Below are 15,131 nucleotides of genomic sequence, written 5' to 3'. Positions count from 1 at the left end.
GAACATACTTTTTACATCCATCTTGGCCTTGGGAGTCTAGACAAATTGGGTTGGAGTATATGCCCTACTTCTATGCGGAGTTTTAGCTTCTACCTGGATACTAAAAGCCAAGTAAAATAAATAACACATGAGGTACACTGGAAACAAAAATACTGGAGAGACAAGGTTTGGTTTCATTGTTACAATTTTTGTTTATTGTTACAGTGTATCCAGGGATGGAAGACAAGCTTGAGTTTGGTTCCATTACCCTCAAGAAATATTTCCTATTTCTATAGAAGGTCTCATGTTATAATAGTATCCTACCTTTTTTGTTCACACATCCAGATGAGTAAAAAAATTGTATGCGGGGAATCCCCAATTTCCTTCAAGGCTTTTCTTGATTTCCCTTAGCTTCTAAAGCCTTCCCCAAAAATTATCTTGCATTTATTTTAAATATATTGTATATATCTACATGTGTACACATTGTCTCCTCTAGCTAGATGAGAGGATCCTCAAGAGCAGAGACTTCCACTCTTGTATTTGGATCTATAGTGCCCCAGCACCTAATAGACCCTTTATAAATTATTGATTTACTGTTGCCTTCTATCAGGCCAAAGGAACCCAGATGCTGCCCTTTTTGCTCTTACCTCCTGTCCCAGCTCTTTGCTCAAACTTTACCCTTCCTGTAACCAGATCAAAATCTGTCTAGACCTTGGAGCAAGGTAAAGATGAAAAAGAAGCACCAGAAGGTTGCTACTCTCTCCTCTTTTACTGCCACCCTGGAAATCTGATGAACTGGTCTCCATCTGTCCTTCCTGCTGGCTCCAGACCCTGTGGCAGGATCCTGAGACTATCCCCTACTGTTAACCCGAAAGTGTACCTTCTTCTAAGAGGATACAATAGTGCATGAATAAGCTTATTATAAAGAAAACTTAGGAAGGAGAGAGTATGGACAGCTGAGGGGATCTAGGAAAGCTTCACAAAAGAAATGAAGGTGAGTTGAGGAAATTAGTTAGAGGTACCATCTCTCAAAGAAGAATGAAGATAATTCAAAACTACCTGTTATGTTATACCTCCAGATAGGAAATAGGTCTGTGTAAAATGTAAGCAAAGCAAATTCTCCTGGACTGGAGAATAGGTAAACAAATTGTGATACATATACATAGATACATAACATACATATACATGTGTGTATGCCTATGCATCATATAGACATATATGATGGAATAATACTGTGTTATAAGAAACAATATAATGAATATAGAGAAGTAGGGGAAGACGTAAGAACCAATGCAAAGTAAAGTTATCAGAACCAGGAAAAGAGCATATACAATAACTACAATGAAGTAAATAGACTGAATGCTATGAAATTATAATGACCAAGCTTGGACTAGAAGAAGAAAAATGAAAAGGCATCATACCCCTCATTTGCAAAGGTGAGGGGCTATGAGTACTGAACACTGAAGATAACACTGTTGATTTTTATATAGATATAGATTAGATACAGGTAAGTTTTGGTAAGCTTCCCTCCACCCCTTTTAAATTCTTTGTTATAAGGATGGCTCTCTGAGAGAGAAGAGAAAGAAAAGGAATACCTTGGGAAATGTAGGTGATGTAAAAACAAAAGATGGCAAATTTTTTAAAGAAAAGAAATAGGTCTATGGAGGAGTCTTGTTTCAAGAAAGGATGACTTTTTCCATTAGGGGCAGCTAGGTGGTGCAGTGGATAGAGCATTAGTGCAGGAGTCAGGAGGACCTGAGTTCAAATCTTACCTCAGACACTTGACACACACTAGCTGTGTGACCTTGGGCAAGTCATTTAACCCCAATTGCCTCATCCTGGGTCATCTCCAGTCATCCTGATGAATATCTGGTCACTGGATTCAGATGGCTGTGGAGGAGAAGTGAGGCTGGTGACCAGGACAGCCCTCCCTCACTCAAAACAAAGTCAAGTGCAAGTCATGTCATCATTTCTCTGATGGCATGGTCTTCTTTGGCAGCGAAGGACAAATACACTTTCTCCAACAGGATATGACTAGTGGTGTGCTGGTAAATGCTTAACAATCAGTTTTCTGAAAGAGATAGAAGATGGATGATATATTTAAATTTGCTCTGCATTATTAATATTTTTATATCACTTTCTTCTGTCTAGACAATAAAAATATTAATCCCTAATTTGTAGCCTTTTCCAGTTTCTGAGTTATAAATGCTCACACTGAAAATTAAACAATCAGCTCTCATGAACCTCTGCAAACTGGCTCTATCCAGCACAGCCCTGAATGTGCCCAATGTTTAGCACACTAAGATTGTGGCAGAGGAACAGAGGAGGGAGGAAGAGAGTGAGAATATTTTGCTTCATTCTGTAACAAAGCATACATGGTTTGGGAATGGCATTGTTGGTTATTTTGTGTTATCGCACTTCTATCTTCCATTAGTACACGAAACAATTGAGTGTCAAACTCAAATAGAAATGGATTCTACAAGAAGCATATTGACTTAGAAAACCAAAAATTAACATTATTTGTATTATATTTTATTCTTTCTTATTCTGCTAAACATTTATCAGTTATATTTTGATCTGGCTTGAACCACATGAGGGAGTTTAGTTAGCCACTAAGGTCTTTGAGTTTGATACTTCTGGTTTGAGGTACCTCCATTCAGTCTAGAAATGTGTGCTGTATGCATGCTTCTCTGTATTAAAACTGGGTTTTGTTCTTAGAAGATTCAAGAAACATATGGCCTGATTAATGAGTTAATGTTATGAACTTGATCATGAAAGATATAAATATTCATAATGCATCCAAAAAGGGTGATGTGAGCAGCAACAAAAGTGGCCAAGAAACCCTTCTCCATGATGCCACAGACCTCAGGCACAGGACCAAGAGAAAGAGATGAGGGGATTCCTGGTGTCATGGTTTCAGGGAAGGAAAGTTGGCAGTGGCAATGTCAGTAGCTGGCAGCTGAGCAACAAGGAGTTCTTGGTTCAAGCTAAGAATTGCAGGAGTTAGGATGACTGGCAGATTGTGCTGAATGATGGAAGTGGTTAAGAACCAGGAATAAAGAGAGTCAATGCTTACACACATATTATCTATGTCAAACTACTTGTCTTTTTGAGGAGGCGGGAGAAAGGATTTGGAACTCAACATTTTTAAAAAATGAATTTTTAAAAAATGTTTAAAATGAATGTTAAAAACTTGCATTTACATGTAATTAAGAATAAAAATAAAAATTTTAAATTATTTAATTTACAATTAAATATTTCTTTTAAAATATAAAATAATAGACTTGGAGAGAAAAGAGTCAATGCTAAGGCAAAAGAGAGCAATATGAAGACCCAGAGAAATGGAGATTGGCATCTGACACCAGAACGACCCTGAGACCTGAGAGAGCTTGAGACAAGGACTGGACTACTGGGACAATGTTATGTGGGGATTATGACACTCAGGGGAAAGTAGGTTGTAATGATGACTTGGCTGTTGGAGTTCAAAGGGGACTCACCTTTACTATCATTTACATGCCAATTAATAAACTTGCTCTATATTTAAAAACTTCTTGTTAACCTGATGTTCACAGTGGAACTGGAGACCCGCTCATGGAGATCTGGAAATAAGCCAAATTCAGATGTCAGCTCCCATGAGTTTAATTATCATTTCTCTGCAAATGACTCCCAGATCTATAAATCTAACCCAATTCTCTCTCCTGAACTTCACATCCACTTCACCAATTGACTGTTAGATATTTCAAACTGGATGCCCTGTAGCATTTCTAACTCATGTCCAGAGAACTCATTATATCCCACCGAGACCCAGTCCTCTTCCAAATTTCCTCTTTTTTTCTATTAAGGTTACTATTATGTTATAGTCATGAGAGTTCATAACTTCAGTATCATCCCCAACATCTCAGTCTTATTCTCCTCATATATCCAATAAATAGCCATATTTTATTATTTCTAGTTGCATAATATCCTCCTTATAGTCAATCACCTTCTCTCTATTAATATAGCCACCATATAATTCTGGCCCTTATCATCTCTACTACTGCAACAGCTCATTAATTTCCCTGCTTCCAGTTTCTCTCCTTCCAGTCCATACTCCACACAGCTGCCACTGTATCACTCATCTAGTCCATAAACTCCAATGGCTACCTAGTACTTCTAAGAGCAAATACAGGGTCCAAACAGTCTTAGTGCTGTTTTAAGCTGCACTAAGATTTTAAGACTTTGGGGACACAATATATAAACCTCTCCCTTTGTCTCTCTCTTCATAATTTGAGTCTCATTATTTGAAAATTTATATGCCCAATCATTTCAATCATCTATAAAGGAGCAGAGAATTAAGAATTTAGGGATGAAAAAACAAACAAAAAAAAAACTCCACCAAAACAAAACAAAACCTGAAATAGTAAGAAGAAATGTCAAAATTTATGCACTAAATTTCATGCTTTAGGAGATACTCTCATACCCTCACTGGAGGCCTACTTAACTCTTATTTTAATTATAATTCAAAGGATCTCTGTTATCTAGTTACCAATTCTTTCCTCCATTGTATTAAAAACTATAAACTAGAAGCGCAGATGAGAGTGTGTATAAGAAAGCACAATGAGATCACCAACAAGTGGTAACCGCTCAATAAGAAAAGAAACAGAAAAACTATTTAAAAAAAAGAATAGAAAAGAAAACACAAGTATTTGTTTTAGAATTTAAGAGGGCAGTACAGATTGCATTGGGGACTAGGAAATGAGGGGTAATCAAGTTCCATTATCTGCCTTGTAGGCATCAAGCAGCACTGAGAAGCTACAGTGGCCCAGGTGGGAAGGTAAGTTTCTATTGGCTGCAAGCAAATGAGGTCTAACTGTGCATTCCAGATTTTCCGAGTATTTTATCAGAGAACCAGGCACTCCATGAAACTTTTCATCTCTAACCACAGATGAACTCAAGAAGGTAATATCTTCAATTTTCTATCAGAAGATTGGGGTACTATGAAAATTTGAGGTAGACTATTGAATGCTGGTATTAACATGCACAAAAAAAGGAATTCTCCCTTCTGTTTTCCTTGAATAGGGGAACTAACTAACTTGGGAAGTAGATGAAGACAGATAGACAGACAGACAGATAGATGATAGATAGGTAGGTAGATAGATGATAGATAGATAGATAGATAGATAGATAGATAGATAGATAGATAGATAGATAGACAGACAGACAGATAGATAGATATTAAGCATTTATTTGGTCAAGTCTGGGAATACAAATACAATCAAGACAGTTCCTGCCCTCAAAAAGAGCTTACATTCTAATGCAGGGAATCAAATACATAAAGGAGATTTGGAAAAGGGGAAGAAAGGTGACAAGGTGTGGAGATGAGCAAGAGGTAGCACTGAATCTTGGTTCTAGGCAAGATAAAGTAAAGGTTCACTTAAGGGGGATCCTAATGCCAGATGGCATTACCTTTGGGATAGTTAAAGTCCCCAAACTGTTACACAGGAATTCACTGAATCTGGAGAGGAATCTTATTTAATGGCACAAAATGAGCAGCTACAATGGAGAGTACATTACATGTCATTGGAAGAGGGTGCTGGTTGTTAGTAGATTGCATTCAAGGGAGAAACTAATAGAATAAGCTACAAAGATGGAAGAGCTGGTGCATCCTCACTGTTAGCTCTTCTCTACAGTTTTCAGCATGCAGAGAGAGGCTCCAATCCCTAGATTTTATAGCATAAAACCTTGGCTACATGTGTATTTCCATGCCATCACAGTCTCACTCATATATGGTGACTAAATCTATACATACACCTAGAGGAGATAAGACATAACATACATGCCTTACTCTATCAGAGCACACAGAAACGCCTGTATGAGGGAAGATTTACTGAGATACTCATACAAGACAGTTATAGCATAGATCCCTCAACAGAAAGTTACCTTTCCTGGTGTCTCAAAGTGTTAAATAATAGATTGAAAGATGAAAAGATTCCCAAGGTCACCTAGTTCACCTCTTTCCTTTTATGAAGATGAGAAAACTAAAGTTTCAGAAGGTTGTCACTTGGCCAACTTCAGAGGCAGGATTCAAACCCGGGTCCTCTAGAACCAGACGCAGTGTGCTTGCTGACATGAGGTAAGTTAACTCTTTTCCCTACAGAAAAGCCATGTCACTCAAAAGTGGCAGTGTCTAATACCAGTCTAATATCTCTAGGTAATAGTCACTCCCATGCTTTCTATTTAATCACTCCAGCTAAACATGCCTTCCATTCTGAAACTCACACCTCCTCCAAACCCTCAGTCTCTGGGGTCCCTTCATCCTTCTTATTGAAGAGAATGGAGGGTTGACATGGGAGAGCACTCCTCAGACCCTCCGCTATTTAAAGAGTTGCATCCAGGGAATTTACATCATCATTTCCCATTTGGCTGCTTTCCCAAACTTCATGATCTCTGGAAATTGATCACTCTGAAAGATGAAATCAACTCTAAAACCCTCTCTTCCTCAAATCATTTCCCCTTCCCAGTCACAGGACTTCATCATGCCCTCCCTCAGTGGCAGAGTGACCTCCCTCTCCCCTACTCACCTTTTTTAGCTTCTTTTTTTGGGCTGTCTGTACCATCAGATAGTGAGATCCTTAAGGGCAGGGATTATTATACCTTTCTTGGTAGCTTCAGCACTTAGCAGGTTCCCTGGCACATAGGAGGCTCTTAGTAAAAGTTGACTCTGACTCTAACTCTGTGATGATTAAATGTTCTAACCATCTCCTGATACAAAGTTCATGGACTCAGTGTATAGACCCTGACATAATTTTCTGGACATGACCTATGCAAAAATGTGTTTCGCTTGACAATACACATTTGTAACAATGGTTTTCTTTTCCTCGCTTTTTCAATGAGGCAGGTAGAAACTTATTTTCAAGTTCTTATTAATTTTTAAAATTTTTTTAAATGGAAACAATACCTAAAAATTTAATAAACATGTTTTCTTCATGCCATCTCAATTATCTGAGATACACAGACCAACTCAATTACTTGAGACACAGTATATAGCTGCTCCCCAAAGTTCAACGCAACTCACCAAACATTTAAGTGTCTACTAGGTATAAGGAGCTGTGTTAATTACTGGGGATATAAAGTCAAAACTAGAAAAAATAATTTTAAATTCCTGCCCTCAAAAAATTCCCTCAAAATAGAAAACAAAAATAATTCTTGCCCTCAAGGAGCTGCCATTCTATTGCTGTTATACTAATTTTCATGCCAAGGTCTTCCCTTGCGTCATAAATGGGGAGTAGTACACAGGGATGTTCATGGATCTTTGCATTAATCTGGGTCATGCCTTATGTTGCTTCTGAGGTCACACAGTATATAATGAACAAATTACAATGAAGCTATGAAATAAAATGGAGCCCATGAATTAGGGCAGAGATTCCCAAACTTATTTGGCCTACTACCCCTTTTAAAAAAAAATTACTGGGCACCCTCCTGGAAATCTATTTCCCTTTAAATTTTTTTTTGAAATTTGCATCATTTCAAAAATATATTTTTTAAATGATGCATCTTAAAATTGATAATTTATTGTAAATTTGTGGAGTTTTTCCAGCACTGAAATTTTGATGGTGGAATATTGATTCACATAACCATATGGTACCACACTGTAAACAAGTCATCACATGCACATATTCCTGTCCCACATATTTCTGCCCTTGCATTCAGGACTTCCCAACAATGAAGGCACTTCTTCTTCTGCCAACACTTGCTTGTTAAGACCTGTCCATGACTTGACCACTGAGAAGTTATAACTTACATTTTGTGTATTTATTTGGAAAATAATGTAATCACTATGACATAACTCTGTTACACAACAGACAAAACATGTATGAATGGTTTTTCAAAATTCTCTTCTTTCCTTATGCTCCCACTGCCCCCTTATTTTTATTTAATGCCCCCAAATTGTACCAGAGGCTACTACCACTACCCTGGATCATTCCAGCACCCTCCATGGGGTGATATCACTCACTTTGGGAATCTATGAATTAGGGAATAGTTACACCTGACTTTGCTCCTGCTTCCCACCCCAAAGTCAAGGTTCAAGTAGGACAGTGGATACACTTAGCAAAGGTTGGGGCTCTCTGTGAGGAGTGGATTTGACTCAGGTCTATCATCCATCAGCTTAGATTCAGATGAATGATACGCTTATGAGCCATTCAACAATTTTAAAAAGAAATTTACTTAAGTATGTCATAGAAAACACATTCCACAAGGATACTCTAGTACTTAGCTTGGTAGCCAAGGTTACTCCTTGTCTCTTTATGGAAATGTTTTTGGGCAGCAGGGCAAATTCTAGTGGTCTTGAGAAATCAGTCAACTCTGAAATGCCCCAACTCCACAAGTGGGCCTTTTATGCCGTTAGGTGACCAGGAAGCTGTATCAAAGAAAATGAAGCTTGAGCATTGGCCCCTCTGGGTTAATCAAGTCTTAAAGGCATCTTTGTCACCTTTCAGGGGAAAAGTACCCTAATTTTTATGTGGGAATGAATTAGAACAGTGTTCTCACCATATCCCCAGAGAACTGTGTACTTCTTATCAGGACAGGGCCTCTTGAAAAATCTACTTAAAGCAGAATGGAATTTACCAATAGACTTAATGCTTTGGAAACGGTACCTAGCAGCATAATTGAGCTTCCTTTGGAGAAACATCAACATCCATTTACATGAATCCCCTAAACTCTAGTAGTGAGAAGAGGAGTCATTATCAAAAAAAGTCTCAATATGAAATCTGTTTTTGAAAGGCTTCTATCAATCATTTTTTAAAGCAAGTTTTAGCACTCAACAAGGCAAACTTTGGTTAACTAGAAAATTCATTTTTTTAGAGCATCTCATTCCCTAAAGCTACTGGATAAATAAGGCATTACCATACTTAGAATTATTGTACACTGTTAAAGAAAAATGAAAGAGCACTGAGTGGGCAGAGGAAATAGTCTAAGAAGCTCTTAAGGAAAATTAGAGCTCTGGGTCTTGAAATTAGAAAATGTAATCTGTAGAGATCCCTTGAGATAACTTGTAAGGAGGCCAATTTGGTGTTACTTCTAGGCCTATTTCTGGACTCAATTTGATATGCCCTTTGGGAGTCAAGCACCTGGGCCTGATGTCAAGGGAGCTCTGATACATGAGACCTCTATCTTCTGGGAAACAGTAGGAGGCAGGTGCTTCCCCTACATAGTTGATAGCACAAGGAGATCTGAACCATATCAGTGCTCCAAACACTGGCTCATCCATCATCCCTTCCTTAAAGCTCCAAACCAGAGGTATCGATAGGAAGAAAACCAGAGGCTGCTGAAATTGTTTCCTAGATTCTCCACTAGTTATTAGTTTGGGAGCAAATAGAAGGCACCCTAGTAGATAAAATGGTTCAACAAGAGACAAGGAATCTACCCAAACTCTGTCAGGGAAGGGGATGATTCTCCATTTCTATACAATACCTTTTCTGAACAGGCCTGAAGTCTTTCTCCTCCTCTGAAGCTATTTCCCTTTTAATAGTGTTTGGAGAATATGAAGATTTGTTAAAAAGAGCTTCTAAAGTGGATGGTGCAATAGCTAAACAAATTGTTTGTTGTTTGTTTTTGGTTTACAAAATGTAATTCTATTTTATGTAACTTTGCTGCTACATAGGGTATAACATTTTCACAAGGCTTTTTGGGGACTGCAATCAGTGATTAGCAACCCACAACAGTGATCCAAACTTTCTAAGTAACTGTCACTAGACAAACGTGACAGCCTCTCACATGTGCATAAATCTACGTGGAAAACTACTAAAAATGTTAGGCCTGGATTTACATTATTTCCAGTGGTTTCCCCCATTCTAGCATATTAAGAAATGACATGTACTTTATACATGAATGGGATGGAATATTACTGTGTCCCAAGTAAAAATGAATATGAACAACAGAAAGAAAAATGAGATGTATATGAATTTAAACAAAGTAAGTTAAACAGAAACAGGAAAGCAGTATACAAAATTATAGCAATAGAGATGAAAAAGAACAACAACATTTAACCTGGATGTTGTATAATTACGATGATCAAACTTCACCCCAAAGAAGACATAAACAATGTGCCTTTTTTCCCTTCTTTGCAGAGGTGGGGGACTGTGGGTGTAGAACATTGTATATATTGCCAGAGAGTGGATGTGAGGTCTAGTTTTTCTAATTTTAGTGGCATAATGAATAGAAAGGAGGTCCCGGAGCCAGAAATACTTGAAATGAACTCTCACACATGTTGTCTGTATGACGCTGGACAAATCACTTAATCTCTCAACACTCTAGTTAGCTCTCTATGAGAAAGGTTCTTATTCTAGCATTTGAGGACAGATAGATGATAGATAGATAGATAGATAGATAGATAGATAGATAGATAGATAGATAGATGGATGATAAATAGATGGATAGAGAGATAGACTGTTTCAATATATTTGAATTCCTTTGCAATCCCACATTTTAGTTTATACATTTAAAAACATGATTCTTAGAAGAGATTCACAGACATCATAAGAATGTCAAAAGGGTTCATTAACACACACACACACACACACACACACACACACACACACACACGATAAGAATCCCTGATCTAAGACTATAAGATACAGGAAAATGTCAGTCTATAATAGCAGAGGGACTTCCCTCATCTCAGGGTATCCCTAGTGCAGTAGACAGAGTACCTGGTCTGGAGTCAAGAAGTTCAAATCCAGCTTCAGGTATGTACCAGTTGTACGAACCCTGGCTAAGTCATTTAACTTCTGTTTGTCTCAGTTTTCTTAACTGTAAAATATGGATAATAAAAGCACCTACCTCACAGAGCTATTGTGAGGATCAAATGGGAGGATACTTGTAAAGACATAGTGCCTAGAACATAGTAGGTGCTATATAAACATTTATTACTTTCCCCTCTCTCTATAACAATGAAATCACAGGTCTGGCACATATCCCTGTCTTTTTTTATTCATTGTTATAGAGTATAACTTAATGGAGAAGGTAGAAAGGCTATATTTGGAAAACAAAGGTAATAGAAAAGCAAAATAAGGTAAGAAAAACTTTTTAAATAAAATAGGTTGCTTGAAGACATTCAGAAATGTGGTAAGAGAACCCCAATGGCTACAACTAAGGAAGTTACTTCTCAGGTGGTCTGCACATTTCATCAATTCTAACTCCACACGCCTCTCATTTTGCAAATCTCTCTCAAACGTATTAAATACAACACAATGATCTAAGAGAGGGGCAGCTAGGTGAATAAGTTAACCTAATGAATAACTTCTTCACTGGTAGGTACTGACCCAGATTCTGATAAAAAGCCAGTTTGTATTAATATCAAGTAGTGGAAAGAATTAAATGAAGTTAACTATGATCTGCCAAAAAAGGCCTTAAAAAGGGCCAACTCAAGTCTCAGCTGGAGATTTCCATCACTTCACGAAAGGTTACGTGTAAAAAGGCAACATGGAAATGTGAAGAAGGATCCATGAACCAGATATCTCTAGACGACTCAGTAGAAATGAAAGCATAGCCACAAAAAAGGAAAGGCAGTGGTCAGAACCTTTGTTCTAGGTCTCTGAGGAGACATTTCTTCATTTCTCCTCAGTTCCTTCTTATCTCCTCAATGGAACACAAACGCACGCACATCTGCTTGCACAACATCCATACCTACAGACCTTCATTTCTTCTGAACCAAAATCTAAAGCAAACCTATTAACAATGAATAGCCAAACAACCCTATTTGTGAATAAGAGAAGGCCGTTTCGGGTTAAATTAGACCACTTTCCTTGAGAGGAAGAACTATTTGGTTAATGGATTTATATCCATAATGCTTACTTAGCACAGTGTCTTAGGATCATAGGCTCATAAATTTGAAACTAGAAGAGATATTAGAGATTATCTACTCAGATTCTCCCCATGTCTATCTATCTATCTTATATATCTATATGCATATACAATTTTTTAAATTTTTATTTATTTTATTCTGAAATTAAGAAAAAAACAAGCCTTTCCTTAACATAGTAGAATAGTGGGAAATGATTATACATGGAACTATTATGTACTATTTGCTATTCCATTTAAATATATAACAAAATTATTCTGTAATTTTCTTTTTTTTCCTTTTTATCTTCTTCCCTCACCCCTTAGAGATGGATACCAGTAGACACAAATGTGCGTGTGTGCATGTGAATGTGCATGTGCGTGTGCATGTATGTGTGTTTGTGCGTGTGTGTGTGTGTATGTGTAAAACCATTCTATACATACTTGTATTGATCAGTTCTTTCTCTGGGTGCAGAAGCTGAAGAAATTGAATCCCAGAGAACTTAAATGATCTGACTAAGGTCATTCAGATAGTGATGGAGCTGGAATTTGAAGCCAGGTCATCTGATTCCAGTTAAGGACTCTTCTAAGTATACCATGCTACAAAGTAAGTACTAAGTAAATAAATGGACATTGAGTTAAATTACAAAGACATTTTATCTATTTGCACAGAACTATAGTAACAGTCCCCAAGTCATAGGTTGCTCCTTTGCCTCTCTGAAGCCAGGAGATGACAGTAGTTAGAGTGCTGCACTTGACCTCAAAAAACACTCTGTTCAAATCATGCCTCAGACATGTGATAGCTGTGATAGACTCTGGGCACTTAATCTCTGAACCTCAGTTCCCTCATCCATAAAATGTGAATAATGAAAACACCTATCTCTCTGCTTTCCCCTCTGCCTCTGCCATCTTGCCACAGCAGCCTTTTAACCCTTGAAGTTGATGTCACCACTGGCCCTCTAACCCTGGAAGGTAGGGTGAGGTGTGGTCCCTTCCTCTGAATGGTCACTTGCTTACAAGACCCCCATTTTAAGGGAAGTTCCCAGGTCAGCCACATCTTCATCCATCTCCCACCTTTACTCCTGACTCTCTGGATTTTCTCCATCTTGTCTCACTTTGGGCACCTTCTCCTCACTCTCGCTTTTTATGTGTTGTCTTTCTCCATTCAAATGTAAGTTCCTTGAGAGCAGGAACTGTTCTTTTTACTTCTATTTGTATTCCCACTGATTGTCAGAGTTCTTGGCATATAGTAAGTGCTTAATAAATGCTTGATGGCTTGTTGACCTACCTCACAGGGTTGTTGTAAGGACCAAAAGAGATAAAATACATAAAGTGCAAAACTTAAATCACTATAGAAATGCTATCCATTATCATCCCTGTCCACCTATCAAAATCCTACCCATCTTTTAAATCTCAGCTTGAGCATCACCTCCTCCATAAAGCCTTCCCTGATCCCCCCAGATAGAACTGATCTTTCCATCCCATGAATTGGTGAAGCCCATTTTCTAACAGTTACTCAGGGACTGATAATCAAATCAACATTACCATTGCTACGGGGAATGGTATAACAATTTAGATTGCCCTGTGGATTCACTCAGAATCATGGGCTACCTGGCTGCTATGAGCTAGTCAACTTTTTGTTCCCTTATGCCCATTCACATCAGCCCAATCTCTCTTACCTTACAAATGACCTTTCACATTAGACTATGTCCCCTTCCCAGAAATCACTTTGTATATAATATGTATTTCATTTTTAATGCATATATAATTTCCCCCTAAAAGAATGTAAACTCCTTGATGATAGGGTCAGTTTGGTTGTTGTTTCTGTAACCCCAACTTGTAGCACAGTGCCTGGCACATAGTACACACTTAATTATTGCTTACTGAGTTGCTGATTCAATTGAAATGTTGTTGATACCATTCATTGACATATTTTATTTATTTACTGCCATATTTTCTAGTTATGTGTATATATGCCTTAACCTTCTTATTACATTGAAAGATCATAGAGAAGAGGAACTATGCCATATGCATTAGGGCACCCTGCCAAAGCACCTAATTCCTCATAGCATGTGTTCAGTAACTACTTGTTGAATGAACAAATGAGGTCAACATTCTGATGTCCCCATTATACTACACAGTTGTACGGAAGAGTTGTGACAAAAGAGAACCACCAAATATCACAAGCCTGTCTAATCTACCCACATTCAAGTAAATCAACTCTTTGATTCACAATCAAATAGAAATCAATGGGAACAAGGATCTAGATAGTATTTCCCCAATGAATATGTACTTCCAGGCTCAAGAAATCTTTTCTTCTATTCAAGATGAGTTTGGAAAACATGCCAAGAAGTAAATACTGCTGGGTAGTTGCCTTCTGCACAATATTCTACAACAAGTCTCTGTGCCCCTTCCCTGCCAACAGCTGTAAAGTACAGTACATGCCTAAAGGGAAGAGTCTTCCACCTTCGGTGCCATTCTTTCAGCCTCAGCACTGTTTATCTTGAAAACTTACTGCCTCTTGGCATGACTCCAAGGCAAATAGTCCAGTGATTCATGGTCTTTTCCCTTTCAGGTCCTTTCTGAGCAGCAATGGCAAATGGGCTGTCCCAATAAAAACATGTTTTGAAGAGGTAAAACTCCATTCCCCCACCCCTTCTAATAGACAATTCCTCATAAATTTGGGAGCTAAGAAATTACTCAATTCAAGTTATTCTGCCCCAGGTTTCTAATAAACATCATGTCTGAGATGGAAAATGCAGACCTGTTATTTACAACCAAAGAAATCGTCCAAAGTCTCAATTTGTAGTTATGCAAAAAATATGATCTTTTTTTTTGTATGTGTGGGTGGGTGGAGGTGAAAGGAGATTGAGGGTCGGAGGTAGAGGGGACAGAACTGTGTTAGGAGAATGTCCCAGGAATGATAAAAGCTGGAGCAAAACCAGGACAGGCTGCTTTTGGCTCAGATGAGCCTCCCATAATCTTTGCTGAACTATAAACAGTCCTAGCTATCCTCTCCTTGTATTTTCCTCATGTGCAAATTAAGTGAAGTAGCAAGATTTTAAAAAAGGATAGCCTGTATTTCTATTGTACTTTAGGGGTCTTTAGCCTCAGAGTCTCTGATGCTTACTATCCATATGACCCTATACAAGTCACACAAACTCTCCATGCTCTAGGCAACCAGTTAGAACAATAAGTTTCAAAAAAAGTGCACCTGCCTTGGTAGAGGAGACTTCTTCATCCAGGAGGACCCTACATCACTGCAATCTTAGGTCCAGTCCCTTTCCCTGTCAGCTTTAGGGTAGATGAACCATTCCCTCACAACTAATTTG

General features: G+C 38.1%; 1 long non-coding RNA gene across 1 annotated transcript; it reads left to right on the top strand.

The window, feature by feature from the left end:
- The first annotated feature begins 4,780 nt into the window (after positions 1-4,780).
- Positions 4,781-14,570, top strand: LOC140505698 (uncharacterized). The gene is made up of 3 exons (XR_011967622.1): positions 4,781-4,917; positions 5,988-6,091; positions 12,275-14,570. It is a non-coding gene; the product is annotated as an uncharacterized lncRNA (long non-coding RNA).
- The last annotated feature ends 561 nt before the right edge of the window (positions 14,571-15,131 follow it).

This window comes from Notamacropus eugenii, chromosome 5 (assembly GCF_028372415.1).
Source record: "Notamacropus eugenii isolate mMacEug1 chromosome 5, mMacEug1.pri_v2, whole genome shotgun sequence".
Classification (NCBI taxonomy): domain Eukaryota; kingdom Metazoa; phylum Chordata; class Mammalia; order Diprotodontia; family Macropodidae; genus Notamacropus; species Notamacropus eugenii.
Note: the sequence above shows the minus strand (reverse complement) of the source record. Positions and strands in the feature narration are given on the sequence as shown.